This window comes from Bidens hawaiensis, unplaced genomic scaffold (assembly GCF_021521415.1).
Source record: "Bidens hawaiensis isolate Kalapana, Puna unplaced genomic scaffold, B.hawaiensis_p1.1 tig00014139_1, whole genome shotgun sequence".
NCBI lineage: Eukaryota > Viridiplantae > Streptophyta > Magnoliopsida > Asterales > Asteraceae > Bidens > Bidens hawaiensis.
In genome coordinates this window covers 3144-11294 of record NW_027492216.1, presented here as the reverse complement: position 1 = coordinate 11294, position 8151 = coordinate 3144, and the positions used below count along the sequence as shown (strand labels likewise).

The window sequence follows — 8151 nt, the reverse complement described above, 5'->3', positions numbered from 1 at the left end:
GAATCATACATTTTCTTATTCTTTTGTTTTGTTATCTTCAAGTTCTCATATTACACTAATAATATTGTTATAGTTAGAGCTAATATTATAACAACTACAAATTTATTTCGTAAAAAAAGAAAAAAAAAAGATTTAAGTAATCAAAGAAACATCCTATCCCATCACCATCTTTCATATTTTATGAAAAAAAAAGTCTTACTTGGACCCACCACCATCATTGACCACCATGCAAACACCCCATAGCCACCACACCCAGCTTCTGCAGATTGAGTTTAACAACCGTATCCGTAAACATCTTGGTGTCGTCGACCGTATTCCCTTGGGGTATATAGACAATGTAAGACTCCAACACAAGGGTGTAAGGCTTGCCTTCCTTGTTGAACTCGTTAACCGAAGTAACCGAGAGGTAGTTGTTGAGGCGGTGCTCTCCGCCGACGACGCGGAAGCTGAGTATGCGCCTGTCGTCGTCGAGGAGCTCGAGGCGTTCGGTGCTGGTGGAGGCCCGAGATAACATTGACCTCTCGGATACTCCCGACGCCACCGTCACCGATGATCATGTTGCAGCTCTTGATGAAATGCTTGTACCTTTGTGGGTTATCGAAGCGGCGTACTAGGGCCACACCACGTGGGCGGGCGCATCGATGCGCTGCGTGATCAGAGATGTGCATGTGTTTGGCATTTTCTCAATCATGTGGTACCCTTCAATCAATGCTTGCAGTTGTGAGTATTCATCTGGGCTCAGCCCTTGTGGGATTGAGTTACAATCCATTGAATGAACACTTGAGGGGGGGGAGAGGGTTTAATTTGGGTGAATCATGAGGTGGCTTTTGCTGAATTTAGAGCAAGATTAATTAAGTTTTTTTTTTTTTTTTTTATGTTTTATGAATTATGAAAGTGAGAGGAGAGATGTTGGTGGACAATGGCACATTAACCATGGAGGTGGAGGTTTTCTTTTATCAATTTTATATAAAAGTTTGAGGCAGTCTTTGAAGGTGTTGGTTATTGGTCCTTTGGAATTAACTAAAACTTAGATTTGCACCTTATTCTTTCGGTTTGTTTTTGTTTAGTCCTCTTATGTTTGGACTTTGGAGATTGTTAAAAGGGTGTTCCAATTTGACATTTGGGTTCATGAGGGTTTTAGGATTTTATTCAAATTTGGATTATTGCCACTTCCGATGAGACATGATTACATGAACTACTGTTAAAGTTTGTATTGTTCACAAACACAAATAATGTGCTTCTAGTATTTGTAAGATTGGGGAATCATGATACCATGTTTTTCTAAGAAAGATCTCAAAATTTATTGTGTTTTTAAAAACTTAAAATGAAAAGCAAATGTACTGATTTGAAAAGTCACCAACTTTCTCTGTCTCTTGAGAAAATGAATAATAGTAAGAAAAGGTTTTTTTTTTTTTTTTTTTTTAATTTCAGGTCCTTTAACAACAAAAGAAATTATATAACTTTTATAGTGAGATTACATTCTAAATTTACTAATTGTATTTAACAACCAATATATTTCTTGATTTTGGTTCATAATGTGTTCTAAATTTTACCATTAAAAAAAAGGATGGAGGAGTTCTCTAAATTTTATCTTAATGCACCAACACGCTTTCATAATAAATGTATTGACTCGTATATGACTTTTTTTCTTTTTGTTGCCAATAGGGATTTTTTTTTGGATTGCAAGCAAGTCACAAACCGAAAAAGCGAATGAAAGGGGGACTTTGCAACTTGAGCATACCGATTGCCAAACTCGATTGGCAATGTTACAAGAAGTTAACAAGTGGCTTGCACTTTCAACGGACTCCTCACATAATTGGCAAATTATTGTCTCTATTTGCGCATTCCTGTATGCTAGACCTTCATGTGTCAAAAGGCAATCCATCTCCGCTTTCCAAACAAAAATATTTACTTTGTTTGGAACTCATTTATTCCTTGAAAAGATAAACGAGGTGTTGAATACAATCATCTTCATAGATGCAATCAAAAAATCCTAGAAGAATTTTCAATCCAAGCCCAAGTATCTTTTGATCGACAATGCTATATGCAGGTATGCATTTTGTAGATCTGCCAACTCCACCATAAAATGTCTTATCTATTAAACAATACATCAATATAGACGTCTTAATTCATTATCAGTTATATCAGACGTCCTTAAACTAATTGCTGGTTGTGTCCTTAATTCTTTATTAGCTACTCTATATGTCCTTAAACTAATGGGTTTGTAACACTTTATGTCCTTCACAATAAATGACGTTAGAATTTTTAGTTAAATCCATGTTAAATGGAAAATATGTTATATGATACATTTGTGTGTGTATAAATAAAATTAAATCTAATGACTAAGATATATATATATATAGAGAGAGAGAGAGATGTGGTTGGAAACGATGTGTATTTGTGTGTGCCGGGGGGGTGGGTGTTGATAAAGATGACGTAAGGTAGTCTTGATTAAAATCATATCATCGATGTTTCTCGCCTGAATCAAAGCTATTGCTGCCTCATTTGGTTTGCAAGATGCCGAAAACGATGTGTGTGTGGGGGGGGGGGAGGGAGGCATTAACCAATGTAAAGAGAAGGTGAGGATGTAACGTGTTATCCGCTCCTTGCTTTAAAGATTGTATAGTGTAGTTAATAAAGATTTAGAACCAACATGTAATTGATTGTATAATTTGTAACTTATTCTAGATACTTATACATAATTTAAAACACTAGGGGGGCTATAACTACAAGGGCTCAAGGTTAAATTAGATGAACGCAAAGGGGTGAGAGTGTAATTTGTCTTTTGCTTTATTAATTATATAATCAAATTGTGAGGGCTGATTATGATTTCTTACCAATTAAGGGATGATGGATTTGTTTGTTATACAATTTGCTGAGAGTCAACTTAAAATTTCAAATTGTGGAGCATGACCCCATCATCCAGACATACAGTTACTTTATTCAAGTATATATATATATACTAGTTTATGTGCTCGTATGACACACGGGTTGAAAAAATTATTGTTAGAGCATATTAATATATATATATATTCTATGAATTATAAAAAAACAAATAAATATGTAACCAAGTAGGAATCGAAACCGGGTAGGAACTAGAGATGATCATTCAAACCGGTTCCTGGAACCGAACCGGTAGACCTGAACCGGAACCGAACCGGTTCCTACCCGTTTTTTGTAGGAACCAGACCCTATCTGATTAAACCCGATGATCCGTGACCGGTTCTTGCGTTTCTGAGTGGGGGCGGGTAGGAACCGGAACCAAACCGGAACCGGTTCCTAACTGGTTCCATCCGGAACCGGTTAGGAACCGGTTCTAGCCGTTGGATCGAGTATAGCCGTTGGAAATCGTTTTTTTGGCCGTTTTTTGACCGTTGGGTTCAAAAATAGCCGTTTTTTGGCTCCCCCAAGCACCCCACTACTAGTATAAATAGGTATTTGGTGTTATGGGTTCATCACAACACTCAAAACGCAAACCCGAACGCAAAAAAATACAAAAAAACGCTATTACAACGTTTTGAGTTCTCTAATATCTTGTTTTCTCTTTTTCTATATTCATATTTGTTGTTATGGCTGCCTCACAATCATCGGTTGGTCAAGGTTCCAACGCCGAACCAAGTTTCGTTCGTATTGTACATCATAATCGTAATCAAGAGATTTGGTGCAATTGGGATTTGGTTGAATTGAGTGACCATTCATTGAAGGCTCGGTGCAAGTTTTGTGGGGTTTATTTAAACCCACTTTCGAATTCAAATTTGAAGAAACACATCGAAAAACCGTATTGCAAGGCGTTGAAAAAGAACGTCGATTCGCAACAAACGCAAATGGATAGTGAAGGCGGAATATTTACATACCAAATTGATCGAGTTCAAGATCGTATGGCGAAGTTTGTGATTCAAGAAGCTTTGCCGTTTAGCCACTTCGACAACCCTCGCTTAACCGCCATGATTCGAGATACGCTTCAACCACAATACACTCACGTAAGTCGTCATACTCTTAAACGTTATTGTTTAAAATTGTGGAAGAAGGCCAAAGAGGTACTAATTGCATATTTTGAAAATATAAATACGGGAATAAACTTAACTAGTGATGTTTGGTCGGCTCCACATGGTCTACCCGAATCTTATCTTTGTGTCACCGCTCATTGGGTAGACCCGTCATCGTGGGAAATGATGAAACGCACCATTGCTTTCGAACTCTTTGAGTATCCACATACGGGAGATAATTTGTTTGAAATTTTAGATTATGTTATAAAAACTTATAAACTAGAAAATAAAATATTTTCAATGACATTTGATAACGCGTCGAATAATACATCGGCGGTTGATAAATTAAAATTAAAATATACGCCGATTTGCAATGGTGTATTTTTTCACTCAAGGTGTGTTGCACATATCATTAATTTAATCGTGCAAGACGGACTTGCTTCGGATGAGGTTACATCGGTTATAAACGATTTTAGACTAATGATACATGAAGTTTTTAAGAAAAGTAAAAAAAGACAAATGGATTATAGAAAATTTTGTAAAGATACGGGAAGAAAAGCTTTGGGAGCTAATTGGGATGTACCTCATCGATGGAATTCCACTTGCATAATGTTTCAAAGTGCTTTGGAACAAAGAGAAACTTTACAAATGTTTCATTCTAGTCTTGCCGAGAACGATTTGGCAATCCCCTTTTCAAATGAGAAATGGGAAATTATCAATGACTTATCGACTTTTCTTGAAGTTTTTAAAACATCAACTACGAAACTATCGGGAACGTATTATCCGACAAGTCCCTTGGTTCTTTCGGAGTTATTTTTAATGGTTAACAATCTTAAAGAATTTGAATATAAAAGTCAAATGTTTTCAAACATCATATTACCAATGAAGTTTAAATTAAAAAAATACTTTCTTGAATTGCCACCGGTTTTTACTTGCGCCGCCGCTTTAAACCCAATGTTAAATGTTACGGGAGTTGAATGTGTGATAGACGAAATTTTTTCAGCCTTAGATATGCATGAAGTTGACCCAAACTTTTCAACAGAGGCAAAAAATTATTTTAACTTGAATTTTAAATTTATGTATGACTTTTATTTAAATAAATATGGGTCAAACATACACATGCCTATGCCGGGGGGGTCTTCATCAAGTTCAAGTGCTACTAGAGTACGAGATCCCATGATTAGCCTTATGAACACCGTTCGAAACGTAACGGCTAAAAAACAAAGGGGTAACACCTCTTCAAGCGAACTAGGAAGGTATAGTGCAAATGATTACTCTACCGGTTTATCCGAAGAGGAATATGGCACTTTTGATGTTTTGACTTGGTGGAAGGTAAAGGAAACCGAGTTTCCGATTCTTGCCACCATGGCCCGTGATTTACTAACCGTCCAAGCTTCTACGGTAGCTTTGGAATCCGCTTTTTCTCTTAGTGGCAGGGTAATATCGGTGAGAAGAACAAGACTAAATTCGGAGTCGGTGGAGATGTGCATTTGCTTAAAGGATCACTTGGACTCAATCGATCGTATTCAACACGTAACCACTCTCGAAGATGAAACACCACTTGATGTTCGAGTGCACGACGAACAAGAAGGCATTTCTACAAGTAATTCCGAGGAAGAAGTCGCCGCTCAATAATTACGACGAACAAGAAGGCTTTTCTAGAAATAATATGTCACAACTTTATATTTATAAGTTTAATGTTTTGTTAGTTTGTTTTTGAAGATTTTAAAATATGTAACCTTTTTTTTTTTGAACTTCTTAAAGTAAATAAAATGAATTTTATGTTAATTGTTTTTTTTATTTTTCATGTTATACAAATACGAATCGTAGTTTAGAATCCAAATCGCAAACGAAAAACGAAAAAAAAAAAAAATTTTTACACTGTAACCGTGTACAGGAACCGGTTTAAGAACCGGTAAGAACCGGTTAGATAGGTTAGGGGTCCGAGGATGGGAGAACCGGTTCGGTTCCCTAACCGGTTCGAGCCTGGAACCGGTTTATAATGGGGTTTTGAATACCGGAACCAGTTAGGAACCGGTTCCGGTTCCTAGTCCCAAACCGTTTTGAACATCTCTAGTAGGAACCGATATCATAAATAAATGATAGAACCGGGTAGGGATTTCCAGGAATAATCAATTCCAAACCGGGTACCCCGGAACCGGTTTTTTTTCACCTCTACCAAGTACACACTTATTTGTAGTCTTGACAAAACATACAACAAACAACCAAACCAAATAAGATGAAATAAGTAATAACTTACATATAATGTAAATAAGCATAAAAAATTAACAATTTATACATATTCATAACGTTTAGTTGGCCAAAACATAGATAGCACATATTTGTGACAACATTAAGTCATAGTCTAATCATACGTGCCCCAAAACAACAAAATAAATGTAAAATCCACTAACAAAATATCTAAAAAAATTGTAGACAAAGGTGAATTAGGCTAGTAACCTATCCTTGTCCATTATAGTTAAGTTAGCAGCTATAAATTTGTTGCCCAACAAACTCATTTTGCCGCTTAAAGAGCAACAATACCATATCTTAGCTCAGCGACACTGGACTAAGATTCTTATAAGCAAACTGATTCTTGAGGAGAGGTTTGTAAAAATATTCGTCTCTGACCGGGTTTTTCAAAGTGTTGCAAAACCTGACAAACCAAAACTCTTAGTATTATATCGAATTTAGTACTTGAATAACGACTTAGACATTTGCAAACAAATGAAAATATATGCATGATACCAAAGTTGTATCAAGTTTCAATTCCACAGTCACACATCAATTATCTATTTAGGCTAGCAAGCAGTACAACATACTACTTAATGAAACCTAAATTATATTATTTAAAGCCTTACTTTATAAATTAGGGTTATATTTCTAGGAAAAATAAGATCACAGCAAAATTATAAGAAATTACTATTAATTACAATAATAGTATTTTAAAGGGCTATGAAAGGACATGAGATTAAAATAAAAAAGCCAAGAAAGAAAACTGCAAATCTGTATCACATAACTTATGAGAAAATGAAATAAGGAATCTCCATATCAAATCAGAAACCTTCATTTGATTCCTTGCTAATTCAATTCCTTCCTATTCATTAATTGCTTTATATCAAAATTTTCAATAAAGATAAGGAATCGAAAGGTACATTTGCCAACCTAATGTAAATCAATAATGTATATGAAATTGAAGCATAAACTTTTTGCCAACCTAATATCCAATGTAAATGGCAGTTTTTTTTGTTGTTATTATTTTGGCTTTTGACAATAGTGAAGTATGAAACAATAATGCAAAATGAAGAATACATTTTTTAAAAGCCTTTTTCCCAGAGGTTTTTTATACTCCAAATGGCCCCAATATCACCATCAACTTAGAACTCAACATCATAATATAAGATATATTAGTTAATTATGCATTAAAATGATTGCAGTTAAATACTAAGTATTCATTTAGAGATAAAAAAGAAACAAAATCAAGCAAATCAAAGCAAAGTAAAAAACCATACCTCACAGATTTCGGCGGAGGAACGCCCCCACCGTCATCAACGCTGTCGTATTCATGCTCCGATTAAAGAACTACAAAAAAAAAATTAGAAACAACCCTAGAGCTTAAACTGTAATTGATAAGCTTGAGCCCTTGAATTTAAACTGAAACAAAAAGTTTTAGGAACACAAAAACAATAATACCTTAATTTATCATCCGCTGATCCAATGAAAATAAAAACACAAAAACCGCAAGTCTTTCTTCTTCAATGCTAAAAATCCAATTCTAGTGATAAAACAATAAGCTTTCATGGCCATAAAGATTATACAGTGTATATACAATCAACTGTGTCATATAAAAACTACTATGTTTGACCTCAATACTCAAAATTACTAATCATTACCATAAATTGCTACTAACAGTGGCTGGCAGTGTGAGCAAAAAGAATGAATATAAAATAAGAATTCATAAAACAAAAGGGTTCAAGTGATATGACAATATGAAGCGTAATAACCTTGGTTTTAATCTTACCTTAGATGAAGATTCTATTGTTGGAGATTCAGGGTTATCTACAACGCAGCCACAGTGTACGTGGTGGTGGTGGGTTTTGACTGCTTTGCAACTAGAATTTAATTTGGGGGCAAAACTCAATCACCCCGATCAAATCAGTTACCG

General features: G+C 35.3%; 1 pseudogene; it reads right to left on the bottom strand.

Moving 5' to 3' along the window:
• Positions 1–211: 211 nt before the first annotated feature.
• On the bottom strand, positions 212–772 carry LOC143545958 (abscisic acid receptor PYL2 pseudogene; annotated as a pseudogene).
• Positions 773–8151: the final 7379 nt, after the last annotated feature.